Source organism: Cricetulus griseus (genome assembly GCF_003668045.3).
Source record: "Cricetulus griseus strain 17A/GY chromosome 1 unlocalized genomic scaffold, alternate assembly CriGri-PICRH-1.0 chr1_0, whole genome shotgun sequence".
Taxonomy (NCBI): domain Eukaryota; kingdom Metazoa; phylum Chordata; class Mammalia; order Rodentia; family Cricetidae; genus Cricetulus; species Cricetulus griseus.
In genome coordinates, this window is record NW_023276806.1 from 204,515,279 (window position 1) to 204,536,861 (window position 21,583).

A 21,583-nucleotide genomic window follows, 5' to 3' on the forward strand; every position below is an offset into this window, starting at 1 on the left:
CCAGAAGACATTCCCTGGGAACCCACAGGTTACCCCAGCCAGGGAAATGGGGAGGATAAATGTAGACCTTCCCTCTCTGCCTCCTTTCCTCCCAATCCAGTTCCTTAGCCTCACTCCAATCTCTGTGGCAGACTTTCTGCTTCAGCCTCCTCCTCCTCTCTGTACCAATCTCCAGCTATTGCCACAGTTCTCCTCCAAACTGCCTCCTGACTCATTGTGATTTCCCAGGACCAATGGAGGAATTCCCCGGAAGCCACCAAAAAGCCTGCAAGACAAGTAAGGAAGGAGGTAGGTTGAACCTCAGATCTTCAGTCCCCCTCTTCTCCTCTATAACCAGTCCCCCCATTCCCACCCCAGGTCCTTAGCAGACTTCTTTCTGTGGTTTCTTCTCACTCTCTGCCCCATCTCTGGGGACTAAGAAGATTCCTGCAGAACACCTTGTTTTCTTCTCTCCTGTAGACCCCTTTAGCTCCCTCTACCTTCTAGCCCATCTGCATTCCTAAGTGTCAGCTCCCAACAACTAGAAAACCCCAGTGGCCACACCTATCAGAATCCAAGAATTTTCTACCAGGCAACACACAATCACCACACACTCCGAAGAAGCAGAAGCAGAGAGGGCAACAGAAGACAAGGAACAAAACACCCACCCAACAAAGACAAGATCAGATGTCAGCACTCAGAATTACAATCTTCCCAAATAGAGATGTTCAGATGCCAGAGTAAAAACACAATCAATAATAGCCAGGATAATATTTCTTCACTAGAGCCCAGCAACCCTACCACAGTAGGCCCTGAGTAGTCCCACACAGAAGAAGCAAATGACAAAGACCTTAAACAGCCTCTATGCATATGATAGAGATCCTTAAAGAAAAAATTAATGATCACTTAAAGAAATCTATGCAAACACAAACAAAATAGTAGAAGGAAATGAATAAAACAGTTCAAGACCTGAAAGTGGAAATATAATCAATAAAGAAAACTCAAAGGAGGGAAATCTGGAAATAAAAAATTTAAACGCTGCAACAGGAAACTCAGAATCAAGCTTCACCTACAGAATACAAAAGAGAAAAGAGAAAACCCAGGAATTGAAGACACAATAATATTCCCAACAAAAATCATAGATTTCCATAACCTAAAGAAAGAGTTGCCTATCAAGATATAAGACGCATGCAAAGCACCAAATAGACTGGAACAGAAAAGAAAGTATTCTTGGCACATAATAATCAAAACTGGAGAAGTATAAGACAAAGAAGGAATATTAAAAACTACAAAGGTAAAAGACCAAGTAACACATAAAGGTAGACATCTTAGAATATCAGCTGACTTCTCAATGTGTACTCTAAAAGCTGGAAAGGCCTGAACAGATGTTTATGGACTCCAAGAGACTACAGATGCCAACCTAGGTTACTATAAACAGCAAAACTTACAAGTGCAGCAATGGAGAGAATAAGACATTTCATAATAAAACCAAATTTAATCAATATTTAACTACAAGTTAGCCTTACAGAAGGTGCTACAAGGAAAACTCCAACCTAACAGGTGAATACAGCCAAAAATCCCCACAAGGAATAAAGAATCCCATACCAGAACATCAAAAGATATGGAATATGCACACATACATACAAACACCACAATAAAATAAAAGGAATCAACAACAACTGCTCATTGATCTCTCTCAACATCAGTGGTCCCAATTTCCCCAATAATAAGACACAGCCTAACAGAATGGATGAGAACCAGGATCCACTTTTCTGCAGCACAAAAGAAACACACCTTAACATTGAAGATGGAGATCCCTACAGGGCAAAAGGATAGAAAGAGATATTCCAACCAAATGGACCTAAGAAGCAAGACTGTGAAATCATTTTAATATAGGACAAAAGAGACTTCAATTAAAGCTAATCAGAAGTGATAGGGAAGGAGAACATATACTCATCAAAGGAAAAATCCACCAAGATAACATTTCCATTTTTAACATCTATGCCCCAAACACAAAGGGCACCCACATTTGTAAAAGAAACAGCTTAAATCACATATTGGCCCGCACACACTGATAAAGAGAGACTTCCATATTCCTACTCTCACCAATAAATAGATCATCCACACAAAAACTAAGCAGAGAAATGCTCAAGCTAACTGATATTATAAATCAAATCAACCTAACAGATAGATATAGAATATTTCACCAAAACACAAAAGAATATGCCTTCTCAGCACCCCATGGAACTTTATGAAAAACTGAACATGTATTTAGACACAAAGGAAGTCTCAAGGGATACAAGAAAATTGAAAATATTCCTTGTATCCCATTTATCTACCACAGTTTAAGGCTGGATATCAACAACAGAAACAAAGAAAGCTTACAAACTCATGGAAGCTGAATGACTCACTACTGAATTAAAAATGGATCAAGAAAGAAATTAAAGATTAGAACTAAATAAAAATGAATACACAACACCCCCAAATAGAGGGGAAACATGTAATCAGTACTAAGAGGAAACGTCATAGCATTAAGTGCCTACACACACACACACACACACACACACACACACACACACACACGAGAGAGAGAGAGAGAGAGAGAGAGAGAGAGAGAGAGAGAGAGAGAGATCTCATGCTAATGACTTAACAACACATCTGAAAGCTCTAGAACAAAAAGAAGAAATCACAAAAGGAGTAGATATCAGGAAATAATCACACTCAGGGCTGCAATCAATAAAATAGAAAAAGAAGAAAACATTGCAAAGAATCAAAGAAACAAAGAGTTTATTCCTTGGGAAAATTGATACTATTGACAAATCCTTATCCAAATGAACTAAAATGTAGAGAGAGAATATCTAAATTAACAAAATTAAGAATGACAAGTGGGATATAACAACAGATATTAAGGAAATCTAGAGAATCATAAGGACAAACTTTAAAAACCGGTACTCCAGCAAATTGAAAAAGCTAAAATAAATGGGTGAATTTCTCAAAAGGTACCACTAGCCAAAGTCATATCAAGATTGGGTAAACATTTTAAACACAACTCCTAATGAAATAGAAACATTCATTAAACATTTCCCAACTGCCAGGGCTGCTGTCAAGGGCCATATCTGGGTCGGTGGTCCTACTGCCACCAGGGTCTGTATTGATGTCTGAAGATTCTGATATCATTGAAGGCCATGCCAATGCCAGGGACCTAGGCTGTCACCTTGAGCCAGGCTGGTGTCCATGAGCCATGCTGCTGCAGGTGGCCACGCTGGTATGTGTGACCTTCACTGCCACCTGGGCCGAGTTTAGGCTGTTACTGAGGATGATTTCTGGGTCTGTGGTCCTACCGCAACCAGGTTCTGTGTTGATATCTGTGGCCTATAGTACCACCAAAGGCCACACAGATGCCTGCAGTCTGGGCTGCAACCTATAGCCATGCTAGTGTCTGAGGGACATGTCAACACTGTGGCTGTGCATCTCTGCGTGGCCTGTGCTGCCATATTAGGCCATGGTGTCCTCTGGGCCCAAGATGCTGCCATGAGCCATGTCGGGGTCCTTGGCCCAGTAGCAGCCAGGGTCTAGGTTGATGTCTGTGGCTGTTGATGCCAATGGGGACTGTGCAGATACCTCAGGACAGACTCCAGAGACCACGTTGGTGTCTGAGAGCCTTGCAGCTGGGTCCATACTGATCTGGGTGGCCTGTGATGCCACTAGGTTCATGGTGATTTTCTGGCCCAGGCTGCTATGGAGGGCCATGTCTGGGACAGCCGGGGCTCTAGGATGATGTCCACTGTCTGTTATCACAATAGCCTCAAATATTACAAAAAAATCTTAGGGTATCTCTGAACTAGCAAATGAAAGACTTACATGATAACAACCTCAAATAAAGAAACTGAAGAAGATATCAGAAGATGGAAAGATCCCCCATGCTCATGGATCAGTTGAATTAACATAGTAAAAATGGCCATCTTACCAAAACCAATTTACAGATTCAATGTAAACCCCTATCAAAATTCCAACAAATTCTTCACAAATCCTAAAAGAACAATCTTCAGCTTCACATGGGAATCCAAAAAACTCAGTATGGCTAAAACAATCCTGAATAATAAAAGAACTGCTTGAGGTATCACCACCCCAATTTCAAGTTCTATTATAAAGCTATGAAAATAACAATAGTATGATATTGGGCAAAAATAGACATGTTTACCAACAGAATTGAATTGCAGACACACATATAAATCCACATACCTATAGACACATAATTTTTTATAAAGAAGCCAGAAATATGTTGTTTGTGGCAGTTGTAAAAGGAGATGTTTCTCTGATTTCTTTCCCCACCAGTGTGTCATCAGTATATAGTAGGGCTACAGATTTTTTTGAGTTAATCTTGTATCCTGCCACTTTGCTGAAGGTGTTTATCAGCTGTAGGAGTTCCCTGGTTGAGTTTTTCAGGTCACTTATATAGACTATCATATCATCTGCAAATAGTGAGAGTTTGACTTCTTCCTTTCTGATTTGTATTCCCTTGATCTTTTGTTGTCAAATTGCTCTAGACACTAGAACATCAAGGACAATATTGAAGAGGTATGGAGAGAGTGGACAGCCTTGTCTTGTCCCCATTTTAGAGGAATTGCATTGACCTTGGGGTAACACTAACCAAAAAAGTAAAAGATCTGGACTGTAAGAATTTTGAGTCTCTAAAGAAAGAAATTAAAGAAGACAACAGAAAATGGAAAGAATTCCCATGGTCTTAGATGGGTAGGATCAACATAGTAAAAATGGCAATCTTGACAAAAGCAATCTACAGATTCAATTCAATCCCCATCAAAATCCCAACATGATTCTTCACAGACCTTGAAAAAACAATTCTCTCAACATTTTATGGAGAAACAAAAGACCCAGGATAGCAAAAACAACCTTGTGCAATACAGGAACTTCTGGAGGCATCACCATCCCTCTGTAATCATCTATTACAGAGCTATAGTCCTGAAAACAGCTTGGTATTGGCACAAAAATAGACAGGTAGACCAATGTAATAGAGTTGAAAACCCTGTTATTAACCCACACACCTATGAACACCTGATTTTTGACAAACAATCCAAATTTATATGATGGAACAAAGAGAATATCTTCAAAAAATGGTGCTGGAATAACTGGATGCAAATATGTAGAAGACTACAGATAGACCCAAGCCTATTGGCATGCACAAAACTTAAGTCAAAATGGATCAAAGACCTCAACATAAATCCAGCCACACTGAACCTATTAGAAGACAAAGTGGGAAATACCCTTGAATGAAGTGGCACAAGAGACGACTTCCTGAACATCACACCAGTAGCACAGAAACTGAGATAAACAATTGATAAATGGGACCTCCTGAAACTGAGAAGCTTCTGTAAGGCAAAGGACACAGTCAGCAAGAAAAAACAGCAGCCCACAGACTGGGAAAAGATATTCACCAACCCCACATCTGACAGAGGGCTGATTTCCAAAATGTACAAAGAACTCAAGAAGCTAGTCTCTAAAACACCAAACAATCCAATTAAAAAGTGGGGTACAGAACTAAATAGACAATTCTCAACAGAGGAATCTAAAATGGCTAAAAGACACTTGAGAAAGTGTTCAACATCCTTAGCCATCAGGGAAATGCAAATCAAAACGACCCTGAGATACCATCTTACTCCTGTCAGAATGGCCAAAATCAAAAACACCAATGACAGTTTATGCTGGAGAGATGTAGAGAAAGGGGAACACTTCTCCACTGCTGGTAGGAGTGCCAACTTGTTCAACCACTTTCGAAATCAGTATGGCAACTCCTCAAGAAAATGGGTATCAGTCAGCCACAAGATCCAGCAATTCCACTCTTAGGCATACACCCAAACGAAGCACATTTACCCAACAAGGACATCTGTTCACTGATGTTCATAGCAGCACTATTTGTAATAGCCAGAAACTGGAAGCAGCCTAGATGCCCCTCAACTGAAGAATGGATAGAGAAAATGTGGTACATTTACACAATGGAGTACTACTCAGAGGAAAAAAAACAATGGAATCTTGAAATTTGCAGAAAAATGAATTGGAACTAGAAGAAACCACTCTGAGCAAAGTAACCAAATCACAGACAAACATGGCATGTACTCACTCATATGTGGACTTTAGACACAGAGTAAAGGATTACCAGCCTACAATCCACACTGCCAGAGAAGCAAGTAAACAAGGAGGACCCTGGAGAAGGGGAAAGGGTCAAGATCCCCTGAGCAAATTGGGAGCACGGGAAGAGGGGAGCGGGAGCAAGGAGAATGAGAAGGGGAGAAAAGGAAGGATGCAGAGGACATGAGGGAGCAGAAAGATTGAATCAGGCAAAGAATAGAAGATAACAAGAATGGAGATACCATAATAGAGGGAGACATTTTAGGTTTACAGAGAAATCAGGCACTAGGGAAATGTCTGGAGATCTACAAAGATGACACCAGCTAACAGTCTAAGCAACAGAGGAGAGGCTACCTTAAATTTCCTTCCCTGATAATGAGATTGATGACTGACGTATATGCCACCCGATAGCCCTCATCCAGCAGCTGATGGAAGTAGAAGCTTCCCACCCACAACTAATCACTGAACTGAACTGGAATCCAGATGCAGAGAAGGATGAGTGAAGAGCAAAGGGCGAAACCCACAGAAACAGCTGACCTGAACATTGGGGAACTCTTGCACCTCAGACTGATAGCTAGGATACCAGCATGTGACTGAAACAGACCCCAGGAACATGGGTTTCAGTGAGGAAACCTCAGAAATCTACGGGACCTCCTGTAGTAGTTCAGTTCTTTTCCCTAGCTGGGAACTTTGGGAGCCCATTCCACATAGAGGAATACTCCCTGAGCCAAGACACACGGGGATGGGCCTAGGTCCTATCCCAAAGGATACAATAGACTCTGATGACACCCTATGGAAGGTCTCATCATCCAGGGGGAGCAAATAGGATATGTGATAGGTAGGGTTTTAGTTGGGGTGGTGGTAGGGGAGGACAAGAGGGAGAAGGGAACTGGGATTGTAAAACAATCTTGTTTCTAATTCAAATTTTAAAAAAATCTGGAAAAAAAAAAGAGAAGCCAGAAATACACACTGGAAAATAGAAACCATCTTCAATAAATGGTGCTGGTCAAATTTGAGGGTTGCTTGTAGAAGAATCCAAATAGATCTATACTTACCACTCTGCAAAAAAAAAAAAAAAAATGTAAGTGTATACATTAAAACCATATACACTGAACCTGGTAGAAGATAAAATGGGGAATATCCTTGAACTCCCTGGGACAAGAAAAGCTTCTGAACAGAACACTATCAAAACAGACACTGTGAATAAAAAAATTAAATAAGTGGGTCTTTATGAAACTGAGAAGCTTCTAGATTGTAAAGTGCACCATTATTCAGTCAAAATGGCAGCCTACAGAATGGCAAAATAAATTTACCAACTATACATCTAACAGAAGGCTAATCAAAATATGTCAAGAACTTTACAAACTTGATATCAAGAAAAAATAACCTAATTAAAAAGCAGTGTACAAGTCTAAATAGAATTCTCAAAAGAGGAAACACAAATGGCTGAGAAATGCTTAAAGAAATGTTCAACATCTTTACCCATTGGGAAAGTGAAAACTAAAACTACTTTGAGATTTTATCTTACATCGGTCAGAATGGGTAAGATCAATAACATGTTTGTGAGAATGTAGTGTATGGAGAACACTCTTCTACTGCTGTTGGGAGTACAAACTTGCACAGCCACTGAAGAAATCAGTGTGGTGATTCCTTTGTAATCTTGGAATAGACAGATCTTCTTCAAGATCCACCTATACCACTCTTGGGCTTATACCCAAAGGTCTCTTCATCCCTGGACCTTTGCTTAACCTTGTTCATTGCTGCATTATTCATAATAGCCAAACATAGGGAACAATATAGATGCCCCTTAATAAGAGAAAAATGTGGTACATTTACATAATGAAGTATTACTCATCTGTTTAAAAAAATGAGATCAAGAAATTGAAGGTACAAAACAAAATCCCAGAAAAACAGCACAGTTCTGTTACTCTTGTGGTACCTGGCACCATTTTTTTAATGATGTCTCTACAATTTTGTTCAAATGACTGCAGAACCTGGAAAAGCTGTTGCCGCTATTGATGCATAACATACTGCCATTACTGATATATATATATATATAATATATAATATATATATATATATAAAGGTAAAAAGATAGACCTAGAAAAAAATAATTCTGAATGGGGTATCCCAGACCCAGAAAGGCAATATGTCATGTACTCATGTATTTGTGTATATTATCTGTCAAGTCAATGATAATTAAGATACAGTCTATAGAACCACAGAGGATAGGTATAGAGTAAGTCACCAGGGGGCTCATTTGTAAAGGGAAATAGAATAGAAAGTTATGAGTAGATGGTTAGTGAATTTTTGGCCAAAGGGGTTCCAGGAGAACAATCCAGGCTGTTTCTAAGACAATAGATTGCTCTCCACAAACTGAAGGCAAGGCCCTATTGCTGAAGACAACACCCACACAACTCACTGAACATGGAGAAGTAAAGCTGGTACCTACATACAGCCTTCACCTCTACATAATAGCATCTTTGGTAAAGGAAGGTATTCTGCATGATACCAAAGGAGAAATACAAACATCAACCCAGTCACAAAACCTTTTATCTACAATGATGTCCTTCCTACAAGATATACTAGTTCAATGGTGGCAAAAATCTTGTGGGAGTAACCAACTCATATCTGGTATGATAACAACTCAAGACCTACTCTGCAAGATGGAACACATACTTGACATGCTTGGATGACCAAGAACCTAAGACTAGATAGCCTAGCGACCAAGGATAAAAACAAATGCTACTTTCCTAAAAATAAAAAATAAAATGACTCTTAATGGTATTCTTCTATTCTCACAGATTGTTCAGCTATCATCAGAGAATTTTCCCTCTGCAGCAGATGGGACCAAATACAGTGAACCATAGCCAGACAGTGCAGAGAGAGAGATAGAGACCATGAAACATTCAGTCCCAAATGGGACATTTCCATCAAAACCTTCCCCTCAGGGCTCAGGAGAAGAATATATATCCCTACTCTAGAGGTGTTTTATATATATTTTGTGTCTTCCAGTTCACTTTTGGGGGATTCTTGAGTGTGTGAATGAGTGGGTCCTTTTTGTTTATTTGTTTGTAGTGTCCTGTTTGTGTGCTGAAAAAAAATTACCCTTCGGTGTACAGATTTAACACTACTGGAAAACTCCATGGATTGAAACTACTCTCAGAAGTTGTATTTCCAGCATATTTAACACTTTAGATGTTAAATATGACAGCCTCTGAGGAGTAGATGAGGTGAGGTGGGGGGGTGGGAGAGTAAGGAGTGGGAGGAGGGGAGGGAGAACTGAGACTGGTGTATAAAATATTGTTTAAAAAAATAAAAAAGAATGAATATTCACCCCAAAAGGTATAAAAGCTGATATTCTCAGTTAAAAATGAAAAAAGAAAAGAAAGGACAAGAAAAAAGAGTTGCCATGGTTATAGTGTCTCTTCACGGCAATAAAAACCCTAAGACTAGGGGTCTTGTGCCTACCACAATGCATGTGTGCATGTCAGGAGATACTTTCAGGAGTGGGTTCTCTCTTTCTCCTTCTTTGAAGCAGGCCTTGTTTATTGTCTCTGCCAGGCTGTATATTAAATGTAATCAGTTTGTGAACCTCCAGGCCACCCTCTTCTCTCTGCCCCTCACGGTCCTGGAGGAGTGCTGGAATTACAGGTTCAAGCTGCTACAGCCAGATTTTTTACATAGGTTCTAGATGCAGGACACAGGTTGTAAGCCTTGAGCTGCCGACACTCATTGAGCCATCTGCTAGCCCCTTTGTTTTGCAAGATGCTACAATCAACAGAACACTTAGATTCGCCACTGAGAAGGCATTGACAGAGGAACTATGCTATGGATTAGATCTGATATCTGCCTCTAACGCTCACAGGCTGGAGACTTGAGCCACAGTGCAATAGTATTCAGAACTCAGGCCTCTGGGATGTGACTATTGTGTGAGGTCTGGTCATCAATCGATTTAAAGACTATTGGGAGACAGTGGAAACTGTAGGAGGAAGTACACCTTAGTGGGAGGAAGTAGTTATTGAGGCACGTCCTCTAGAAGGGTGTAGTTTTTCCTGACCCCTTTTTCCCTGTCTCTCTTTCCTGTGGTGAGCAGCATCTCACCACCACGCACTTCTCCCATGACACACTGCCCCATTACAGGCCGAAAAGCTAATCAAACCAAGTGTCTACAGAGTGAAGCTAATAGAGCACAAAGCCTAAATAAGTTATTTCTTTTTAAATTAATGCATGCTGCACTGGGGAAGGAGAGGCTGGACCTAACCACACTGGAGTTTAAGGCTGCTCCTGCCTCCTAAAAACCCTATGCTGAGCTGGGCTGCAGCTCAGTGGTGGGATGCCTGCTGGACATATGCAAAGCCCGGAGTTCCATCCCAGCACTGCCAAAACTTAAAAAATAAACACTTCCAGGCTTGGACAAGATGCTCAACTGATTTCCTTATTGTAAAGCAATAGTACCTTTACTTAACTAGGTACTCAACTGCCACAGAAATAACATTAAAGAGCTGGCACGCACGAAGGTTGAATATGGGGTTGCAGCATACTGGAATCAGAAAGGGTTTCTCCACTGTGTTCCTGCCTTCACCTTCATCAGCAGAATTGTATGATTTCTGTTCACTCTGTCTCCTGGATTACTCATACATGCCAATTTATGCTGAAATCTGTGATGTGCTGGAGGAAGGCCCTGGACCATTCTTATTCCTACATATGGTGATGAATGGAACATGTCATTGAGATTCACTGACTATAATTACAACAATTTTACTTGGCAGCTGATCTTGTTTTGCTCTTTTATCTTGTAGTGATGTTTATTAATATTTAACTTTTATTTAGTTGCCCACTCAGTAGTTTGTTCTGCACAGATAATGCAAACATGCCTACTTTCTGGTCTTCAGAAGCCTAATCACCAAAATGATGGTTCTGTCCAATCCCTGGAGACGTAAAAAGTGGACAATAGTTGGGCACTGGGAGAGGCGGCTGTCTGATCCATTGTGCCTTCTCTTCTGGCTATAGCTATATACACTTGCAGTCTGTTTCATGTGCACGTTGAGATTCTAGCAGCTCCCTGCAAAAGCAATCCTTCAACCCACAGTGCAGCCTGAGGGCTTGCAGTGTATCTTCCAGCCTGCAAACATTGGAATGGTGTTAGACCAAATTTCCGTCCCCACCCCTGACCTTTGATTCCTGTACGAGATATCTCTATTGGGTTGGAGGGTAGAGATCTCATCAGAGCCCCAAGGAACAGGCACACAGAAACTGAACAGAAGGCTGAGAAGCCAGAAGGAGTCAGAGTTGAGGACTCTCGGGGACTTATGAAACAATCCTGACTCCTCAAAGCCTGGCTGTGGATACAGGCTAAAAGCTATTGAGAACTTGTTGCCTAGCAACGTGAGACCAGTTAATAAAGGAGTTGGAGGCTTTTCATTTCCCAGACTGCAGGTAATTTTTCTAGGGGAGCTTGGAAAGTGTGCTCTTCTATCTTTTGTTTTTCTATAGTCTAACATTTGTTTTGCATGTTGATTAGATGACAGAATTTAGTGAAATGTCCCTGAATGCAATGTGATGTTTGGGGTGTGGGTAGTGTCTGTCTCTCTAGTAATGTGAATACAAATGCTATACTTAAAACCAAGAGTTCAAGAGTGAGAAGCAATGAGTACCACTTAATGCAAAGTAGTAGTGGTGGCTGCTTATATTTCTGAAATAACAAGGCAGGTAGAGGAGAAAGTGGTAAATAAAACATCAGCTGAACTCCTTAAAGGAGACACTTTCCCAAAGAGTAATGGGAACATTTGATTCCTGAGTTTCATTGTCCTAACACTAACAAGCCACTGAAAACCAGTACAACTGTGGAAAAGTCAGGAGGGCAGGCTTTGCTTCCTGAGCTTGGCTCCTCAGATATTCCCACAACTCCATGCTGCTCTGTGGGATGTTCTCAGTCAAATCCTTTAGCTATTTGATAGAAGAATTTAGTATCTATTAAACTTAGCATACTCAACTTGGGCCTTATATTTTGATATCTTTTATTTTATAATAATTCACTTTATTGCACATAAATAGAAACACTAATCCATAATGGAGCTGAAGTTATGAACAAAGAGGAAACTCTCCCTTTCATGTAGAGTAGTGCCACTCTGGAGCATAGCCACAAATCTTTTGTAACTGTCCAAAATTAAATATATTTTAATTTGTGGCTGATTCAGTCTAACCAGAAGCTAGTAACTCAGCTACAGAAACAATGCAGGACATAGCTGTATCCCAGAAAGAAAAAAAAAAACTTTATTTGCAAAATACCCAACAACCTTTGCTCTCCAGCACCATGTCTCGCCATCACCCTGTGGAAGTTTAGATTTAACATTTGTAGGCAACCCTAAGATCTGTTTCTGACAACCTTCTGAGCCTGGTGGTGGTAGGTCATAGAGTCACTGTGTGCCAAATCGTGATGAAGATTTCTGAAGTGGAAACCCTGACAGGGTTAGAGCACCTATGTTATTCACTATAGGACCTATAGGAGAGGTCGTGGAGCCTTCAAATTCAGTTTTCTTGTCTGAAAAATGGAAATGATTTCAGCTCCATTTAATTTCTGGGAAAGTGCAATAAAATTATATATTTTATAAAGTTTTATATTTTATATTTAGGAAAATACTAAGAGAGATGATATAAATGTATATAGATGTAGGTTTTCTACTGATGTTAATTTTCTCTTAACTCGTTGTCTTAAACTGTGAGAACAGGAATGTGTAAGTTACTCTTTACCAGGCCATGATAGTGACCTTCATTGGAGGCATCTTAGAGTCACAAATCTACACTCCTGTCTATAGTTAGATCTGAAGGATGTTTATTATTGTCAGTCCATGCCACAAAGGCGGCAAAGAGAAACAAGACAAATGTGTTACATAAATATGCCTTGGAGGTCTTGTTTACATTGGTGATCAGAAACAGTATTGTAAAATGAGTAAAGTCACTAAATAGTTTTAAGCTCACACACATTAAAAATGTACATGCAATGACTCCAATGACCCAGCATCCTCAGACTGCAGAGCCCCTCATACATGACAAGGGAAGCCAGCTGTGTTCAGCAGGGCCTTCACCTGATATGGGGCTCAGAAACAGTGTTGTTATTTTTTCATTCAAAGGATCTTTCCTCTTGTCAGAGGCCTGAAACAGCAAGGAGCCAGAAGTTCCCAAATTACAGAATGGGCAACACAAGTGGTCCTGTTTGTTTGCTGTTTGTTGCCTTCATGGAAATAAATATTTGTATGAAAGGAAGGATGCAGAGGGAGACTTGCTTGTGCTTTCTTTGGTAGTGATGCTGAGAGGAGAGAGGAATGGACAGCCTACTCCTGACTTTCCAAACCTAACAGTTACAAATGACCTGATTGCTTTAGACTATCTGATAAGAGCATTTTGTTATATATGTATTGTTCTACCTGCATGTGCTCTGTGTTACAGACAGTTGTGAGCCTCTTTGTGGTTGCTGGGAATCGAACCTGGGTGCTCTCAGCCACTGCGCCAATTCTCCAGCCCACATCCAAGAGAACAGATCCCTCCACATTATGCCTTCTGGCTTGGGCAGGCAGGACTCAACCAGGAATTTCTGGTGCCAGGTGGCCAGGCACCATTATGGTGAGTGAGTGCAGGGTGGAGAAATGGAAGAGAGAGAGGCAGAATGCTTCCTGGGCTGGGGAGAGAGGTGGATCTGCAGGGGTGAGGGTGTGAGGAACGGACTGACATGAATGGCCTGCTCACCACCCTAGTCCAAGGTGACGTCCTACCTGGGCTGTAGCCAATAACCAAAGCAGCCTGTGTTAATGTCTGAGGCTCCTGTACCACTGAGGGCTGTACAGAGGCCTGTAATCTGAGCACCACCTGAGAACATAGGTGTCTGAGGGTCATGCTACCATGGGGGCCATGCTGGTCTGCATGGCCTGCACTGCCACCTGAAGTCATGGTGACATCCAGGCCAGGGCTACTTCTGAGGGCCATGTCTGAGTCGGTGGCCCTACAGCAGCAGCCAGGGTCTGATTTGATGGCCATGACTCTTATTATAACTTCGTTTTACAGACAAAAGAGCTATTTGCTCTGCCCTGTCCTTCTTAGATAACTTTCTTCCGTAATACAAAATTCCGATAAACGAGGCGGTCTCCTCAAACCTTCCTTTACAAAAGGAGTAAAAGGCAAAATGTTAGTGCTTAGCATAATCCTGTGATAAAGATAACAACAAAATCTTCTTTTTAAAAATTCTTTTAACTTTCATTGCTTCTTTGTGGATTTCACATCATCTACCCAGATCCCACTCATCTCCCCAACCCCCTTGCTTCTGCCCTCTCTGCCCTTGCAACCTTCCCACAAAAGCAAAATTTAAAAGTAAAGTCCAAACCCAAGCCAAACCAAACAAACAAAAAGGATAAGAATCTCATTGTGGAATCCGTAGTGTGTCACAGTGAGTCACAGTTTACCCTTTAGTCCATTCATCTTTATTTGCAAGTGTTCATTGCTATGAGTCATTGGCCTGGCTGGAGGCCTCTGGCTTCTGCCACACTATTGAAAATGGACTCTCTCTGGGGCTCCTCTTGGATATCCTGTTGTCCTGTGTCCTAGGGATCCTGTGGTTTGGGATCTGTACATTTGTCTTCTTCTAGTGCTCTAACATTTTATAGATGAGGTGGATGTTGGGGTGGGCCCACTCACAGCTGTGGTTCTAGGCCTGGGTGGTAGCTGGGTTGTTCAGCCCACCAGCTCTCCTCATTGTCACTACCAGGGTGAGCTCTCCAGGCATCCTAAGGAAATAGAAATGGGGCCTAGGGCCCTGAAAGTGGAGGGTGTTGGACCAGTTTTGACAGCGTTCTCAAGACCAGTGGCCTCATCAGGATGCAGTGTGGGGTGAAAATAAGAAAACTGCTTCCCTGTGAACAGATCCCAGAAGGAAGCATGCAGTTGAGGACTCAGCCTCCCTCTGGGCATTCTAAGCTTGATTTCCCAGTCTCCTTATGAGATCCATTCCAAATCTCATGTGTCTGTGTATGCATATGCATACATTTATGGATATGACGCATCTGATGTGAATGACATATGTGTGTGTGCACATGAACATGAGTGTGCATGTATGTGGAAGAGGAAGACAAACTCTGGTTACTGTACACCTTTTCTTTTAAATAAAGTCTGTCACTGGTCTAGAACTTGCCAGGGAGGCTAGGTTTGTTGTCCAACATTCTCCAAGCATCTGAGTGTCTCTACCTCCCCAATGCTGGGATTACAAGTGCATGACAACAGGCCTAACTTTTTTTTTTTTTTAGTGTGGGGTTTTAGGGGTTGACCTCTGGTTGTCATGCTTGCAAGGCAAGCACTTTACCTACTGAGACATCTCCCCAGTCCTTCCCACCACAAACCCTTCTTTGTGTTTGTACCAGCAGACAAATCCAAACAACCTTAACTTCGGAGACAGAGAAGCTTGTTATGACTGAAGGAAGTATATGTTGTGTTTTCAAACACCTTTGGGCACTAGAATGCCTTGGTAGGAATCCACTTGGAGGAAGAGGATGGAGAGGACCTGGCATATGCACTGCTGAGCTCAGTGGCTTTCCTGTTTCAGATGGTAAGCCGAGGACTAATGATGTCAGGCCTGACAAGAAGTTAAGAAGTGCCATCTTGGAAGCTCAATTAAAGAGATATCTAGATTAAATGAATCTAAGAGAGTGAGGTTTACTACCTACAAAGGCGGTCTCTTGGGATGGGTCAGCATGGCAAGAGTAGGACAAATCCTCAAAAGTGACATGTGGCCATGCAAAGACAAAACAGCCTTCACCAGTCTCCAGTAGCCTTCTAGTTGGTGTAAATCTAGACTAACACTTTCTGTCAATCACAACTGTGTGTGAGTTGATGATTTATGAGTACCACACAACCCTGACAAAATAAATGCCTGAGAAGAAGTGGACGAAGCTTTACATCAATAACTAGAAAACACAAGAGATTTGGGGGCTGGAGATGTATCTCATTTGGTACAGTTCTTGCCTGGTATGCATGTAGCCCTGCATTCAACCCCCAGTACCAAATAAACTTGGCATGATGGCACATGCCCATAATCTCACCACTTGAAAAGTGAAGGTTGGAAGATGAAAGTTCAAGGTTGTCCTCTGCTACATTGTTAGTTTTAGGCCAATCTTGGCTACTTGAGACCTTGCCCTCAAAGAAATAAATAGATAAAATAGAGGGAATGGGGAAATGGCTCAGTGGTTAAAGGCTCATATTGCTCCTCCAGCACAGCTGACTGTAACTCCACTTCTAGCAGATCCCACACTGTCTCCTGACCTCTGCAGACACCCACATATATGTGGCACATGTGGGTGCCCCCACACACATCATTTTTTTACCTTAAAAAGCTAATTAATGGAGTAAATTCAGATGTGGTAGTACAAAGATCATTTATGAAGGAGTTTGTACATTTGCTGTAATAATAAAAAAATAGCAAATGCCTAGTTCCTTAATAAATTGACATAACTGCAGAAACAGTCATCATAGACAGTAGACATCACAATCAGTATCATAGGTTGGTATAGGGGTCTTGACATGAATGACTACAGCCATGTTGAGTTATAATTGACATGATTGTCTCTGAGCAACACTGTGGGATTTCTCAACATAATATGGATCAATCAAGGATCTTCCAACTTGCCTGAGATCACTTTTGTCCTAGGATTTCATAAGCCCCTCCATCTGACCCCCAAAATTGCACTCTCTGCAATTTCAGATCTGTCTTTTTCCCCTGAGACTTTCCTGAACCTTGTAGATGTCTTTCATGCATCCAGACCAGTTTGCTTTGTAATGATTGACATTTTTGATTTCAGAAAAATTCAGAACATGGAGAAGCAATTGTCCTCCTTACTTTGTGCTTTTAAAATTTCTATATCCTGAGTACTATGCATGGGTCCTCATGCCATGACACGTATGTGGGGGTTGGAGAACAATTCTATGGAACTAGTTCTGTTCCCCTACTTTTTCATGTGCTTAAGCGATCCAACTTAGGCATCAGGCTAGCTCTGCAAGTTCTTTATGGCTGAGCCATCTCACCAGACCAAGATGGGTTCAACTTGAACACACAATAATTCTTTTATGTATCTTTACCTGGAAGTGGGGCACTGAGACATAAAATTAAGATGAGGTCATTAGGGTGAACTATAACCCAATATTTTTATGAGAAGAGACAGAAACTTTCATTTGTAGGGAGAAAGCAGTGTGACTCAAATTGAAAGACTGGGATGAGACAATGAAATGCCTGGAGCTAAAAGAGGATGGGGCATGCACAGGAAGAATCTCATAGCGTGATCTCAGCAATGTGGTTGCAGGCTTGTAGCCTTTGAACTTTTTGAGAATTAAACTTTGGTTGTTTGTTTCTAGCAGGGAGTTTGTAGTCCTCAGTTGTCACAAGCCTGGAACACTAACAATCAATTTCAAGGACTAATCCATTTTCCTATAATTCAGAGGATTATATGTCAGAACCACAGACAAGTTACAGAAGAAAGGAAATCATTCCCCAACAGCATGAGATGAGGCCCAAGAGTTCAATTACATAAACCTACTAGGGACATTTCACATCCGTATCTCAACAGTGAATATACTAGGACACCTGTTGTCTGTCCCTGATGAAACAGTCAGCCCTTGGGTAAAGTTAAAGGAGCTGCAAAGAGTCATCATTGACTCTGCCCTGAGCTTGTGCTTCACAAAGATGGGATTTGAAATCTGTGGGTGAGGGAAATGCTCAGCCTCCTAGAGAGAAAATAGTCCTCACCACCCTGCGCCCTGCCATCACCTACAATATTCACAAACTGTTACCCAGAGTGAGATGGAAATCTCTGAGGAAAAGAAAAAGAGGGAAATAAGTTCTCAGGACCTTGATGGAAACAACAGCAAGAAAATTTTCAGACAGTTTCCTAGCAACAAAAATCAATGTACTTGGGTACTGTGCTGCCATTCCTTGAAAACATTGACTCCCAAAGAGTCTAAATGATAAAGAAAGAAAAGCAAGAATGAATTTCCTGGTGGCTAACATCGTATTCAACTCTCTACCTTAGCAAAAGGAAATTACAAAACACCTGCAAGTTTAGTCATCCTTATATTTTCAATGGTCAAAACCAAAACGTGGCCCTGAAATTGTAAAAGGGATATGCTGTTATTTGTGGCTTTAGGGTTATGTCCACTCACAACTCTGTGATATTGGAAGCAAACTAACCCTGGAAGAGAGGATCACCTAAGACCTCATTGTGTGACAGCCAAGAGGAATGTGACATTCAAGAAATCTCAGAATGAATCTGTGATAGTGAGAACATATAAGAGCACGCAGACCATAAAATGTTATCCATTCTTCTCTGTGCACTCGTGAGATGCTACAGGTCTATGTGATTCACACACTCCCATGCACTGTATGTGTAATGGTGTGTGTGTGTGTGTGTGTGTGTGTGTGTGTGTGTGTGTGTGTACATACATGTTCATGTATGTATAGGTGAATGCATGTGCACTTGGGTAGAGAGCAAAGGTTGACACTGGGTGTCTTCTTCAATCACTCTTTACCTTTGTAGACACAAACATGCATACATGCACACATACACATATACACATATGTATGCATGTGTATACACAGGCATAAACCACAGAGATACAGTAATAATAGAAGAAGAAAAATAAGACAACAATAAAACATTCTTGAAACATGTGTGCCTGATTAGAATACACAGTGAAGCCACTGGCTAACTCACTACTAATTCTCAGAAGGCGTGTATGTCTGTTTAATTTTTTAAAAATGGGATTCCTGTCATTTAATATCTTTCCCCTTTGCCCCATGAAGATGGCCATTTTTCTTTTATGAAGTAAACTTTTTTGATTACTCACATCTCTCACATTTCCTCTATTCACTCACCTGTCGAAGGTCACTTTGTCTTCATCCTGAATATGGTGTAAGATGGAGTGCACTGCTCTTTAAGGTCAGGTCCGATTGTTTCGGAGGTAAAGCAAGCAATGAGACCTACAATGCTCTATGAAATGGCTGCCGCTGCATCTCACCAGGCAAGTGCAGCTTACTCCATCAGATTCATTAATCCTTAGGATAATTTCTTAACCTGAAATACTCAGAGTTTAAATTGCCAGGGTTTTGAAATTGATTTTATTTAGGGACCTCTACTAAGGTTCATTAAACAACCCAGTGACTGAGAGAAAAGTGAGCAAAATTTGAGAAAATAAAAAAATAAAATTGCAGTTTAAAAGGCAACTAAAACTGAGGGGCTTGGTTTGATGACATAAAGTTTTTTTTCTATTGTTTTTATGCCATGAGGCAGGCTGAAAGGTTTCCATTATGGGTACATAACCTGCTGAAGGGGGCTATTACATTCTCTTCTTGATCTGACAGGTTACCCCATACCCTACTCCCACAGAACTAGTATGGGCAATGACAACCACTCTCTCTGGAAATCTGTCTTTTTCTGTTTTCATGTCTAAAAACCTCTGTTCTAAGAAATAATCCCTTTATATCTAAAGGTTGATGTGAAATCTGACAGTGCTTGGAAACTAATGAGACGGTATATTCATTTTGCATTGACTTTAATATTTAATTTCCACGAAAAATTTCTACCTGACAGAATGAGTTAGTAGGCACCTCCTGTGGTGTCATGTTACATTTACAGGCAAGGATGATAGTTCCAATCAATACAAACAAACACAAAGGTGATTTTGTAAAATCTTATGAGAATGGTTGGTTGTAGGACAAAACTTAAGATAAATAGCTATGTGTCTAGCGATCAAAACTTGTAAATGGAATAAGTAAATAAGCGATAGCTGCTCAAATCACTTCTGGAAACAAGAAAATAATGCTGTAAGAGTGGGGGACAGGGCAAGTGTACCTTCCTGCAGGCCAGGGATGAGTCTTCAGCTGAACAAGGTAACTGGCACTGTGACCCTTGACTCTGCATCCCTTCACTCACTCCACACTTGCTGCTTGCCATTCTGACCCCGCTTTCTGGCTGTCAGAGGAGAGAGATTATACCCAGCAACTTCCTATGAGTCAGCCAGTGAGTCACAGGGAAGGATCTAGGGAAGCCATTACAGCCTGAACTGATGCCCATAGCCTCGTGCCTGGCCTGCAGGAAGGTGCACTTGTCATGTCCCTCTACCCCATGTTCTTGCTCACCAGGAGAAGCCAAATCACAGCACAGTAATGGATGAATGAGTGACATCAAGATGGAAGATAAAATTGGACAAGGAGCTTCAGAATTAATTAGAAAAGAAGGTTAAATAGTTTTGCTAACTCCCAGAGCTGTAAGTAGCCTACTTTTAATGACTATGCATTGCAGTTAGAAATCTTCTGTTCAGTTGGATTTATTCCACTGTGCTCTGATTATTTGCTTAGCATTTGAAATACAATATTCTCTTCAAAGGCTTTGGCCTTCTTAAAATCTTCACTACATTTTCAAAACACATTATGATCTCGGGGTCCTCTGCTTTGGCCCTAGAAAGAAGTATAGTAAAATATAAAGCAAGTTTCTTTCTTTCTTTTTTTTTTTTTTTTTTTTTTACTATTTCCCTTTTGTAGCCTAGTTTGTTTTAATGTGCATTTTCGTCTTCATCACCATTATTCTTGCCTCAGACACAGGTTTTCTTTTTTGGTTATAGTTAAGTCAATTATTTTGATACTAACTAGAATTATACATTAATATCATAAAACATTAATAAATGTTCACAATTTTCTAGATAAAGTAAAAGTGATGGCCTTTTCTAAAATTCAAATCAAGGCAGAGGATTTTGAAAATACATGTGTCATCACAGCCTTGTCGTTTACAACTCTTCTGAGGCAACCCAGCTGGTCCAATATCAGGCTCACCTGCCTGGTCCCTGTCTGTGCTTGAACCCCTTTGTAGCAGACAGAACCAAAAGTTTCTGTGAGCCCATTTAAAGTCACAGGTTTCACTCTTGTGTCCCAGAACTTGGGTGCCAGTAATGTCTCCTTAGAGTTTTAGAATGGGGTGCTCTGCAAATGCCATCCCACTAGAAATCATAAGCTTAAATTCCAATTCCTTAGTTAATCATAAGCTAAGCATAGGCTCTTATGTTCTTGCCCACCAACTGTTTAATAACCTTTTTCAAAGCAGACCATCCAGTGGTGTTACTTTAGATTTATTTTTCATGAGCATCTTATCCTCATAGAGCCTTTCTTTTCGCTTCTTTTTCTTCAAATTGGTCTACACTGTGAATGTTACCTAATATATCAAAAAGTGCAAGAAAACACAGATAAAAAAGTTCCTATCAACTTGTATTGTTTTCTCTAATAAAATACATCCTAAAGGTAATTGACTATATTGCCTTTGGGAGAGGGGTGGGGTGTTAGATAATCTGACATGGGGGATTATTATTGTTAAACGTCTACAACTAGAAAGAGTCAGACTGTAGTGAATGGATTCATTTTTAGCCTGCTACTCTGAGT

The 21,583-nt window shown here is 40.8% G+C and overlaps 1 protein-coding gene and 1 long non-coding RNA gene across 9 annotated transcripts in view; one reads left to right on the forward strand and one right to left on the reverse strand.

Annotated features, from left to right (window-relative positions):
• Window positions 1–19,157, reverse strand: part of LOC118239463 — a 30,506-nt gene extending 11,349 nt beyond the window's left edge. The window contains exon 1 of the long non-coding RNA XR_004771646.1: window positions 19,031–19,157. This is a non-coding gene — a long non-coding RNA (uncharacterized LOC118239463). The remainder of the gene's footprint in view (window positions 1–19,030) is intronic.
• LOC103163628 overlaps window positions 11,368–21,583 on the forward strand; it is a 28,038-nt gene continuing 17,822 nt past the window's right edge. For 4 of the 8 annotated variants that reach the window (XR_003480051.2, XR_003480056.2, XR_004771644.1 and 1 more), the window contains exons 1-3: window positions 11,368–11,562; window positions 13,573–13,746; window positions 15,534–20,421. The gene's annotated coding sequence lies outside the window, so the exon portion shown is untranslated. Of the gene's footprint in view, window positions 11,563–13,572; window positions 13,747–15,530; window positions 20,422–21,583 lie in introns of those variants that run through there. The other 4 variants (XR_003480052.2, XR_003480054.2, XR_003480055.2 and 1 more) reach the window with 4 other exon arrangements.